This window comes from Patella vulgata, chromosome 1 (assembly GCF_932274485.2).
Source record: "Patella vulgata chromosome 1, xgPatVulg1.2, whole genome shotgun sequence".
Taxonomy (NCBI): domain Eukaryota; kingdom Metazoa; phylum Mollusca; class Gastropoda; family Patellidae; genus Patella; species Patella vulgata.
In genome coordinates, this window is record NC_065879.2 from 8,115,636 (window position 1) to 8,129,479 (window position 13,844).

Consider the following 13,844-nt stretch of genomic DNA (forward strand, 5'->3'; position numbering starts at 1 on the left):
TCCTTTGGTGGATCTCGGGTGATATAAACTCATCAAAGTCCTAGGAATAGGCATTTTGTAGGCACACTTTCGGGCTACTGACGGCAACATCAGAACTGGCGTGGTTTCGAATCCCCGGTTGTACGTGACAAGGAGTAGGGTCGCCTGTCCAACCTCGTGGGTTTTCTCCGGGTGCTCCTGTTTCCTCCCCCTGCCAAGGACCCCTATGGGGTAGCGAATTGTTGAAATAAAGTTAAGAACCATATGTTAGTCCCGAAATGACCTAGTTTGTGTCGAGTGGACGTTAACCCCCATTTCTCTCTCTGTCTCTTTGCAACATCAGCTTCGGACAAAAGTAATCTCTATGATGAATTGACTATAAAAACTGTAGAAAAAGATTTCTATGTTGACGATCTGTTGACATCAGTGCCAACAGTGGACATGTCTGTAGAATTAGGGCACAGTATGTGAAAAGGGTGGTTTGAACCTAATGGAATTTAACAGCAACAGCAAAGAAGTGCTGTCGACAATTCCTGTAGAAAAAATATTATACAGACAGGTGAGGTATAACTGATGTGACGGGCTATTATTAATCAATATAACGTCTGTCAAAATGAAATGGGGTTTAACGTCCTACTCCTAACCTGGGCTAATGAAGACGGGCATACGCCATACAGTGTGCTATGAGGGAAATTTTGCCCGGGCAGCGGCGCTACGGCCTACTCTTAAATCGAATTCCAACTGCCAAGTGATCTTTTACGTGCACGTCAATGTGTACACGGGACCTCAGTTTTTCGTCCCATCCGAACGACTAGACAGCTGTCCTTGTCAGGCCCTCCGTCCTGCATCACTGACAAGGGGAAACCACGCCGGAAAATCGGGATGAACTTTCTCGGCCAATGCAGGGATCGAACACCCGACCTCCAGGCTGGTGATCCCCAACGTCTGTCAAACACCAGATCCATATTCTTATAATTCCAACACCATGTGACTCCATTTTAAAATGATATTTTCCACAGTTCGAGTAAGGTATAAGAACATCCATACAAGGACAAACTTATCTTCGTATAACACTTTTGTACGTGGCGAGGAGTAGGGTCGCCTGTCCAACTTCGTAGGATTTTCTCCGGGTCCTTCGGTTTCCTCCCACTGCTAAAGACCCACTACGCACAAGCGAATTATTAAATAAAATTGGGCCATGTATTAGTCCCGAAATGACATAGTTTGTGTCGAGTTGACGTTAAACCCATCTCTCTCTCTCTCTCTTATAACACTAACATAATGTGACTCCATTTTAAAATGGTAGAGTAAGGTATGCAGGCTATTCTGCACCAAGCAGGATAAACCACAGATCCATTGGACAATGACAAACTTATTTAGCACAATAATAATTATTTTCTAGTGCGCTGAGCATTTAATCAGTTGGACTGCTATGTGACGGTTTAGATACGATATAACAAAGATAACAAGCACAAGAATAAAAACAAGATTATCAGACATACACTATATAACAAAAATCATCTTCAAGTCGACTACTGTAAAAGCCACAATCGTGTGTAGAAGCCACAACAATCGCTACATCGACTACGGTAGAAGCCACAACACCCGCTGAATCGACTACGGTAGAAGCCACAACACCCACTGAATCGACTACTGTAGAAGCCACAACATCCGCTAAATCGACTACCGTAGAAGCCACAACATCCGTTGAATTAACTACTGTAGAAACCACAACATCCGCTAAATCAACTACTGTAGAAACCACAACATCCACTGAATCGACTAGAGTAAAAACCACAACATCCATTGAGTCGAGTACTGTAGAAGCCACAACAATCGCTACATCGACTACAGTAGAAGCCACAACAACCGTCGAATCGACTACGGTATAAGCCACAGCATCCGCTGAATCGACTATGGTAGAAGCCACAACATCCGCTGAATCGACTACGGTAGAAGCCACAACGTCCGCTGAATCGACTGCATTAGATAAAATAACTGATTTAACTAGTGCAAACTTTAGCTCATCTGCTGAATCGACTACTGAGAATATTACAACACTTGCTGAATCAGCGATAGTAGATACCACAACAGGTTTTAGGTCAACTTCTTTAGATATCTCGCGGTAGTACTGAAATCTGCAATAAAATGCCGTCACAATGTCAAAGTTTACAAATGAATTTAGCGCATCAAACTGTATTTATGTGACAGTGTAATTAAAGCGAGAATTTCATATTTTCTAAGAAAGTCAAAACATAATTATTTCTATGTCTTTTGCTCAATAGGTTGTCAACTCACAATTATACGATCCTAGATATCATTCTCACACTTAGAAATCATTGACCCCGGAAAAAATAACACAACTACCTCCCTTGTTTTTCTACACCCCACCCCCCTCATGTAATAGCTATCTTCAAACGTTTGAATTTGAAGTTGAAAATGATATTTTTGCCAATTTCTCAACTGGCAATAGTGAATTATAGGATTAATAGGATTATTCTTTAACAAAGTAGGACTGTTTATAGATACCATCTATTTTAAGGCTTTATTTTAATACATTTTAAAAATATGACTTAAAAATATGAAATTATCGCTTTAAGTAATACGAACGTGAGCCATGATCGGAAAAAATATATCCTTGACCATCTCGTTGGTAGTAACCTTTGTGGGTATTGCTATATAAAGTTATACAGATTTACTAACTTTACGGTAATGTGTTAGGCTGCACGTGTGACGTTGCACTGTGGGACAGCTATAGCCCAGGCAAGATAGCATAAGTGCGGGCAGTTGCTGCAATAGAAATTCCGATCACGGTTTATGGTCGGTCTAGACGTATATTATCACCCAAAAAAGTCTCAGACCGAAATCCGTGCCCAAATGGGTCAAATTGGCCAAAATCCAAAATGTCCGCCGGTTTTGTTGAATAAATTCCGATTTCCACCTAATTATCATAATATGATCGAGTTTGGTATCAAAATATACATTTTCAAGGAAACTGAATTCATTTCCATACACATGTTTATTTGTGATAAGTGTTACCGCCGAATCAATGATGGTTGTTAGTTTTGGCGGGAAAATTCGAATTTTACATAAGGATCAAGTTTAGTGTCAAAATATACGTTTTCGAGGTAGCTGAATCCATATTTTTGTGATTAAGTGATTTCCTGTGTCAATATATAGGAGAAATTCCAATTAGCGATTTAGATTTCCGATTGGGGATTGGAAATTAATGATACTCCTACCTCAGACCTACTACAATGACATTCATCCAGTATCAACTAAATTTAATTTGGAGTGTCTCTCAGCTCACTGTGGTAACGGCGTAGGGGTGTGTCGATTAGGGCTACTCCCAGGTCACTGCGGAAGCTAGTCGTGCCTTTTGAAGCACGTGGCGAATTTATTTCACCAAATGATTAAAATGTTGAGACACAGATGGCTACAGTATCGCCTGTTTGTCAGATATGCAGTGAACCATTTGATAATGAACAGACCAGTCTAGACGGTCCGCGGTGCCAAAATTCATTTTTGCTGACCATGATCTTCTACATGGTCTGTAGAAAAGACTAGTAGACGTTCATTACAACGGTAAACAATAGAACTGCCAACACCTATTTTTTGGACATGCCAAGACAGGACAAATGACGACTGGACATTAATCTAGTTGTATTTAACAAATCAACATTGAGGCTGGTATCCCTAAATAGATGACACTCATTAATTAATTGCACATCTATCATATTTATAAAACATATAGCATTGAGATTGTTCTGCGATATCACCTCGGTGGAAGCGGACGTAAAATACAACTAACAAACAACGAGATTGTTCACCACTCCGTATAACCTAAGCAAAAAACCTCATTGCAGAGGCATGCCGGGTAGGTAGTCAATCGCATACCCTGCCCTCATAAATGCAAAAACAAAAGAAACTAGGAATAGTTGATAACTCTCGAATCCGATGAGACTTTCTACCAGGGTATAGTGGAGGGAGCGGGTGTGGCTATGTGCCCTCTCGTTCGAAAATGTGCCCTTGAATGTCGACAGAGTTATCTTAAATACTCAAGGAAATGCCCACCCTAATGAAAACATTGTGCCCCTTTTTCTGCTGCCCTTCCGTTGTTCCAACCAAATTCAGAGATACTACAAACTAATCGCACTCAATGTACGTACACGGTACAGAATATGTCTGTTTTCATTGATGATGTAAGGGCTCCATACAAGCTCAATCAGACCCTGATTTCCACGGATGACTTCTAGAATAGATTTCACAGCCAAATTAATATTTTCATAATATTCTGAATCTTAGTTTTATATTTTGATCGAAATGAATTTAGGAAAATTGCAACACGGCCGAAGGAAACGTTTTTTACCGGTTACCATACTCAAGGCTAGTACGCTAACCATCCCCACGAACTCTATTGACATTTAATCTGTCACCAGTAACTTTCTTGGGGTTGTCAATCTACTTTCAATTCTAACCCCTACCGCTCCCCTCACAATTCGCTTACGCGTAGGGGTCTTTATCAGTGGGAGAAAACCGGAGGACCCGGAAAAAACCCACGAAGTTGGACAGGCGACCCTACTCCTTGTCACGTACAACCGGGGAATCGAAACCCCGCCAGTTGACTCAATGACAGACCGTATGATACAGCGCAGCGCGCAAAATGAAATGAAATGGGGTTTAATGTTCTGCTATCCACCCCCCCCCCCCCCCAGATTTTAGGACTTAATCATAATCCCTTAACCAAGTGTCAATGTATGGTATGTCATGGCTCAAATAGACGTCATGTCGCTTTACCAAGTGCCACAGAACTCAAATTTTCCCGATCCTTCCCCATCTTCTAAAGTGCCCTGACTTTGGTCTGCCTACCCTAATTCGGAGGCCCTAGCACGCCCTTGGTTCATTGTCGAATTAAGTCATGAATTTACACCAAGTTTTACTTTGGTCTAAATTCTTTGCCATTAAAATTGGTATCTCCGCTCATTCTTGAACTTAGGCCGGGGATCTAAATCAGCTCATTATTGTCGATCTCCAATACCCATATCTTTCCGTCATTGTCGGAATGACGGTGGGCAGTTCATTATCATATAGTTCACTGCATATCTGACAAACAGGCGATACTGTATCCATCTGTGTCTCAACATTTGAATCATTTTAAGAAATAAATTTGCCACGTGCTTCAGTAGGTTTGGTCATCTTGGCTCATTTCTCGAGGTTGGTGATCGAAATCGGACACGCCCGCCCACGAAGCTGCGTCCACAGTGGGCTGAGAGTGGTCCCTTTCGTCATGCCTGCTACGCTGCTTCCGTGGTGAGCAGTGGTCGACCAGAGCGTCTTGATGAATGGCATTGTATTAGATATGAGGCAGACTCGACTACTCTTGATCCCCAAATCTCCAATGGGATTTCCACATATTTTGACCCAGGGGAACCAGTTAATTAGCAAGATGAAAATATTTGTTGGAAATGGAATCAGCTGCCTCTAAAACGTATATTTTGACACCAAATGTGGTCATTTTGTAAAATTCGAATTTCCCGTCAAAACTGACCGCCATCTGGAATTATTTCCGAATATTGACTCCGCGGTATAACTAATCACCAAAATGTGTATGGAAATGGGTTCAGCTACCCCGAAAGGATATATTTTGATAGCAAACTCGATCATATTATGATAAATGGATGAAAGTTGTCATTTTCCAGTCAAAACTGGCGGCCATTTTGGATTTTTGCCAATTGGACCCATTTGGGCACGGATTTCGAACTGGGACTTTTTTTTGGGGGTGATAATATACGTCTAGACCGATCATAAACCGTGGTCGGCATTTCTATTGCAGCAACTGACCGGAATGGTGCGAAATTGAGTTAAAAAGGCTGGACTACTATGGCGGAATACCAGGGAAGACGGCGTTCGCCGTTTGTCGGCCTTTATCGTATATATCATGTTGCATGATAACTGGTAATCTGTTTGTCAGATGTTTGATATTATTATAATATACGTTTTCATTTCATGACCATGTTGTTGTTGTTGTTTGTTCTGCCAAAACCCTACACCATATATACCATTTTATCACCCAATATCACATTCTACGTAGATATCGCTTGTGTGATAACTTTCATAATCTCCTGAGGAGATATCGCTTTACATGAATTTGATTGGTCAATTAATACGGAACTTCTTTTTTATTAAAAAAAAAGCTACTTTTTGGATCCAGTAATATTGTTGGAGGAAAGTTCTCATTTACCATAATCAATTTACCATAATCCTAAAGGAATCTCCAGGCATTCTCAGACTTAAGTTAAGAATTTACTCAAAATTGGTTGCCTTTATTTTAACTAAAATATAGCCCTTTATAAAACTTGTGTTGTTTTAATGTATCAAATACATCAATAAGAGACTATGTGCAAAGTGTTGTGTTTCTGGATCAAAGATATTTCTCATAAACAGTGATTGAAAGTTGAGTAAATTCTTAACTTAACCCCGAGAAAGCTTTGTGAACTCAGGGTCGGGTCAATATATGTGACTTTGCAACGGGTGACTACCTGTCAAAAGATGATGTGTTACTACGCTGTAATGTAATCAGGTTCAGTAAAATTAAATCTATACCAAAGAATTAATATTTATTTATTTGTACTTGTAAGAAAGGGTTGAGTAATAAATGAAATCTCCTACACGTTTTTTTTTTTTGGTTTTTTTATGTTCCAAAAAATATCAACACTCATCAAAGCTGATGTGACAAAAATAAACGTTGTCTTTGTTTTGATGCCCTTTAGGTACGCTACTGCGTCTAGGCCTGTGGCAATACGTTTTTGTAATTTGATATAGATCGTGTTTTCTTTCTACAATTGTTCTAGTATTTTCCAGAAAGTATCCATTAAAAAACAAAACCAAAGAGGAAATGATAAGATCACGAGAATGGCGTGTTTATGCCCACAATCATAACATTGTCCCTGAACACTTGACAAAATGTAATTTCGCTTTTACACAGCCATTCAAAGAGGTAAAAGGACACACGACTAATAAAGCTTTGCATTATTGAAGTTAAAAACAAATACGGAATGAAAAGGTGTTATTTATACAGTATGTCTTAAGCCGAACGCACACAATGGAACATTTTAGCCGTACATTCATGAAAACATTGTTCCGATCAATATCGTCGCCGTCTGTGGGTTTAAAAAAACACGAACAAAAATGTTCCGAAAATATGTTTGCGAAATCGAACGTGTTAGATATTTGGTACTCAGTTCGCTGTCTGCGTTGAAGCCGAACATTCGCAGGAACAATTTTTATTCCACGCAGCACCAATCAGTGATCTCATACAAGTATGTGATATGTATGCCATTACGTGATTTATGTTACGTCATTTGGTGGTCGATATTGTCCGAGCTAAAACATTCGTCATCTGCGGTGATTTTGTGTGACGCTAGACTTATTGTTCGTCTGCGTTACCAAGTTCGTCGTATGCAGCCAAGAAAAACAAAAATATTTGTTCGGTGTTTTTGCACGTCGAGATAAATGTTCCACCGTGTGCATTCAGCTTTACTGTTATTTTTTTATTTTTATTTTAGAGATTTTTCTCTTTGTTTCTACTCTTCAAAAGTGCGTTAGATTTGAGATATTGTGTAATTGGAAATTTTATTCACTAACATCGGAAAATCGTACTCAACCAATGTGTTGGTAAATATTGTTCAGTCTACGTTGCTTTAATAGAAAGTTATCCCATAACAAAATGTTTCAATGACATTATGTAAATGAACTTTGAATTCCTAGGACTTTAATGGTATGGATTTCAATATCTGTTTATTACTTTACGTGTGTGTTAACGTAACGACTGATATTAAAATTTGCTATATTTACTTGGGAGTTAAAATATATGCTACGTAACGGATAGTATTAAAATTTACTATATTTACTTGGGGAGTTAAAAAATATGCTACGTAACGGATAGTAGAAAAAATGAGTGGTGTGTGTGTTAAGGTAACGGGTAGTATTCAAATTTAGTATATTTACTTGGGAGTTAAATTATATGATATGTAACGGGTAGTATTAAAATTTAGTATATTTACTAGGGAGTTTAAATATATGCTACGTAACGGATAGTAGAAAAAATTGAGTGGTTTGTGTGTTAACGTAACGGGTAGTATTAAAATTTAGTATATTTACTTGGGAGTTAAATTATATGCTATGTAACACGTAGTATTAAAATTTAGTATATTCACTTGGGAGTTAAAATATATGCTACGTAACAGACAATGTTAAAATTTAGTATATTAACTTGGGGGTTAAAATATATGCTATGTAACGCGTAGTATTAAAGTTTAGTATATTTACTTGGGAGTTAAAATATATGCTACGTAACGGATAGTAGAAAAATGTACTATATTTACTTGGGAGTTAAAATATATGCAACGTAACGGAGAGTAGAAAACTTTACTATATATACTTGTGGGTTTAAATATATGCTACGTAACGGATTGTAGAAAAGATTTGAGTAGTGTGTGTTAACGTAACGCGTAGTATTAAAAATTTGGTATTTTTACTTGGGAGTTAAAATATATGCTACATAACAGACAATGTTAAAATTTAGTATTAACTTGGGAGTTAAAATATATGCTACGTAGCGGACAATATTAAAATTTACTATATTTACTTAAGACTTAAAATATATGCTACGTAACGGAGAGTAGAAAACTGTACTATATTTACTTGGGAGATAAAATATATGCAACGTAACGGACAATATTAAAATTTACTATATTTACTTAAGTGTTAAAATATATGCTACGTAACGGAGAGTATAAAACTTTACTATATTTACTTGGGAGTTAGAATATATACTACGTAACAGACAATATTAAAGTTTATTGTATTTAATTGGGAGTTAAAATTCTATGCTTCGTAACTGTGTGTGTGTGTTTCCAATATGGGAATTGCGTCGATCCAGTAGCAGTATTAACGAGTTGGTAATATATGCTGTAATAAACAAATATAACAATGAAGTCAAATCAGTTTTGCTACGCGGTGCCATATCTTCTCGTCCTAAGTTTTAACACGAATTCTGGTAAGTAATATTTTGTTAGTAATAACTTTTATTAGATATATAACAGGAAATGGGAGTGACCAGTATTTGCGAGTTTGGGTTTCGATATAACACAAGGCAGTTTCGCCGCTGTCCGGACAAAATATCCCTCATAGCACACTATATGGCGTATACCCATCTTCATTAGCCCAGTCGGGACAGAACAGTGCGATCTTAATCCCATATATTTTCATTTTAAAGCAACCATTCCAATATCGAAGGCGCATAAACCAAGGCAAAATAGTAAAATGTGGTTCCTTTTTGTTTCAAATAAAGAATAAGTATAAGTGACAAATCTGCTTAAAATCCACTACAAAGCCCCATTACAATCAAACTGATTAATATACAGATCTATATTTCGTTTCGTTTTTTATACTTTCGATGGCCTACACTACATGAAGATCTGACAAGTTATAGCGATAGGTCACGTCAGGGGTCAAAAGACCGACTTATGACCCTTTTGGCGTCAGACATTTGATTAACCAATCAGCATTGATGTTACTAGTGGATTACCCACAGTTCCGTGAAAAACACGCTTAAAGTTCGCCGTAACAGACCATTTCATTGGCTTATCCCTGACACCATTCAGAACACGAGTTAAATAACAACTCCTCCAGATCCAAGTGTAGTAAAGACAAGTAAAACGAAATTTTGAACTATAAAAACGAAACGAAATAGGATTTTAACCAGATGAAAATGATGGACGACAGTGCACCGTACGCTGATGCGTCATCTTGGACACTGGACATATATGAGGAATTGCATGAAATTGGAATTGGTCGGGATATAAAGGACATAGGAAGTTTAATCAAAATCGTATTCACAATTTGTCCTCTGATTCTTCAATCGTACTTCATCCCATTGTCATCTGTACGATTGGAATGAGCATTTTGAGTGCAGGTAAATATACATATAATTAGAGTAACGCTATCGTGGCACCAGTTTGTGTTGGATTCACTTTTTTTGCGTAATTTTATAAATTTGGTTGATATCAAGACAGTCAATTAGTGTAAAGTTCCGGGATAAACACATGGAATGAAATGGGATTTAACGTCCTACTTTTCTGCACCGATTGGACTTGGCCAGAGCCGTATGACTGGGCTAATGAAAATGGGCGTACGCCACGCAGTGTACTACGAGGAAAATATGAAAGAAATTTTGCCAGGGGAGCGTTGCTACGGCCTTTTTTTATTTCCAATTCCAACTGTCAGTGGTTCTTTTACGGGCACGATATGTGTACAAGCGCCTGTGGAGTCAATATCTAACTAAAGGTCAGCTTTGTTAAAATTTGTGGATTTTCAACACACACACTTCCTCCTGTATATTTTCTCCGCCATATATAGTTTTGGGTCATTCCATGTCAATTGGGTAAATTTTGAGAAAGTTGGGAAATTTTGGAGCCGATTGAATGCGATAGATGAGCACCTAAAATTCAGAAACTTGGTGAAATTATAGTTTGTACTAATGTATCCAACATATGTTAAAAGCATTCTTGTCCCTTGCCATCTCGATATCTTTTCGATTTTTTTTTTCTAAATCTCAGTCAATTTTCAAACCACAAATTGTTTCGTTTCTAGTTTTTACATGTACAATAACATATATTTTTTCCAGATTTTTCGAGGAGTCAATTTCCCACGCCTGGCCCCCTTGACATGGAATGACCATTTTCTATATATTTTCTCCGCCATATATATTTTCTCCGGAGGATAGGTATAAATTTAGGATCGTAACTGTTGAAACGCATATTTAATTTTTTTTTAAAGAAATCTTTTCATTTAGTTTGTTGTAAAACTGAGGCTTATCAGTATACTTTCCACGTGGACAAATTAAATTGGAACGAGGCTCATCGGAATTGTCACCGAATGAATAGAAATCTACTCCATCTCAAAACAGTCAAGCAACAACGAACAATGGTAGAAATAACAGACTTATGGGTACAAAATAACCACATGTAAGTAGAAATGGTTCCTACCTTGCTTTTGTTGTTATTGCGAAATGTCTACTGGTTAGCAGTTTCAGTGAAATGCTTCTTCATTTCTCCCTCTGTCATTGAGTCAACTGGCGTGGTTTCGATTCCCCGGTTGTACGCGACAAGGGGTTGAGTCGCCTGTCTAACCTCGTGGATTTTCTCCGGGTTCTCCGGTTTCCCCCCACTGCTAAAGACCCCTACGCGCAAGCGAATTATTGAAATATAAATTTTAAAAAAACGTATGTTAGTCCCGAAATGACCTAGTTTGTGTTGAGTGGACGTTAAAGTCCATTTCTCTCTCTCTCTTGCGCTATATCGTAGCTAGAGGGAGACTTGGATGTAATGTCAGACCCAGGCTGCATTTCCGGCAGTCTGGGGATCACGCCATCAGCGCTCGGGAGGAAGCTTGTCCCCTCAAGCAAGGGCATTGCCCTAGCTTTGCCCCTCCTTCCACTGACGGCTGGAGCTGCCACTGTGTGGGTGGGGAGTTCTACCACACGTGACACTTCTTTTGGCAATAGAAAAAGTTGTTTTTATGTCGAGAGAATAGCTTGTGGTCAGTATGTTTGTCTGGTGCGTGTGCTGTGTCGTGTTACCAAACCAGAAGCGTGAGGGGATCTCAGGATGGTAGAAAGATCAAACTTAGGGCAATAGGACAATTTGAGAGTAGGGGACAACGCCGTAAAATGTTCATGCTAGGATCGATTTTACGTATATCTCAGCCATGATATATCATACATTGGTTGATGACTTATGATCCAGTCCTGAAGATCTGAACATGAACATAGTTAGCAACAATCAAGAACTAAGCTACCCCCGAGTAAAGAAACACAGGCATGAAATGGGACTGGTATTCCTTACGAAGGTTACCCGTCAAGGTCCAATCAATTATGTTCGCTAATTGCGGAGGAGAAGAACTTAGGAGTAAATTCACACAACCCAAATAACCAGAAAAAATGATTTAGAGGCCGGCTAAATACAGAATTGTTATTATTAATGGTTGCAAATCGCAAACATTTTATAATCGAAACTGAAATCAGAGAAATTTGGATATTAGGTGCACAATCAGTAGATCATCATCAGCGTTAACCAGTTTTCTGTCTCAATGTGGCTGAGAGCCAACAAGCAAGAATTGATCAATGGTGCATGTACGTGCATTGAGCACAATTGGGTCTCAGTATCCCTGGATCTGTTTGGACCAGGGGAGGGTTAACAGGAAAAGAAAGCACATTGTTTTCATAAAAGCAATGGGAATATGACCATATGCTTGAGGTAACTCGAGGGCACTTTTTCCTGTCTACCCGCCCAGCACGCCTCTGTATGAAACCATTCCTACGTACTTTTTTTTTAAATCCTTTTTTTTTAAAAAAAAAGAAACATAATCAACCAATTACTTTTTTAAAGTTAAAGATACATTATGCAAGAGCTAAATCTGGCTATTGCAGCTCTTTCTTTAGACCCGAAATGTTACATAAATTATTAATTAGACATTTATTAACAAAACAAGACCATAATTAACTCTCTGATTCCGATTAAAGTAGATTAGAACGGTTCAGTAATTTAATGAGTGATTTAATTAAAATATGGAGAAGCGTGGCTAAGTCTCGAACATACCAGTACCATGGTGACGATAATAAACAATCAATGCACACTACTTGTCAAAACTACAAGCAGGGCGGATAACTTGGCTCAAAATAAAATATCTATTTTTGAACTATTATAGCAAGTACGACGGTTTGTTCTCACTTTCCCAGCAGATTAACCCTTTACTAATTAAGCGGATTAGGGATTAGTTATAGATTAGTGAGTTATACTCTGTTTTAATTATTGCATGACCAGTTCAATTTAACCTATGACATGTATGAACTATAAATCACAATATGGAAATGGAGGCGTTTCACGTCCAAAGAAAAGAAAATACACGTACATAGAATTAAACAGAAGAATACATGATGAAAAACAAAGATTATTAACTGGTTTGACGACTTTATATGAATACGGAAATTCGATATCACACTTAGTCGAATTTTAAATATACACGTACAATACTAAATTTGTTAATAAAATAACTTGTATGTAAAGTAGTTAATATTGATACGAAAAATATATATGTACATGCTAAATTTGTTAATAAAATAACTTTTATGTAAAGTGGTTAATATTGATATGAAAAAGACTATAGTTTTAACACCATTGTTACCCTATTTAGTACTGGTCCAATGATTCTACCTGGACAACAATAGCTGCTGGGAAAGTGAGAACACCTCGTTAGCCCCAGTACGACCAACTCTTTATCTAAATCTTACATAATGTATCTTTAATGAATTTTTTTTTTTTATATAAAATTAATCATTCGTGTGTGACTTTTTAGAGATTAGTTTATCTATTTCCAGTAATGATAAATATTGGATAGGGGGCTTTAATTATGTGAATACGTCAAATCCAGGCCTGGATGGTTGGTATTGGGATGATTGTACCCCTATTGGAGAACCCAGTCACTGGGCCTCATCGGCCCACGATGATTCAAAGAAGAAATGTGTATTTAGGAGTAAACATGGCGAGACCTGGTTTACAGACAGGTGCGACAACCAATTCCAATATATCTGTCAAATCAATATAGGTAGGATTATGGTAATTACTTTTTATACTCCCACATTTTAAATGGTGGGTATATTGTCATAATCCCTGTCCGTCGGGATATAATTTCATGCAATTATCATTGATTTTTAATGCACAGTCCAATATAATCGATTAAGTCAACCAAGTGGCAATTTTTTAAATGGGGGGTATATTGTCATAATCCCTGTCCGTCGGGATATA

General features: G+C 37.9%; 1 long non-coding RNA gene across 1 annotated transcript; it reads left to right on the forward strand.

Annotated features, from left to right (window-relative positions):
- The first annotated feature begins 8,827 nt into the window (after nucleotides 1-8,827).
- LOC130014355 (uncharacterized) lies at nucleotides 8,828-13,580 on the forward strand. Its single transcript, XR_008789331.1, has 3 exons — nucleotides 8,828-9,037; nucleotides 10,835-11,006; nucleotides 13,418-13,580. It is a non-coding gene; the product is annotated as an uncharacterized LOC130014355 (long non-coding RNA).
- Nucleotides 13,581-13,844: the final 264 nt, after the last annotated feature.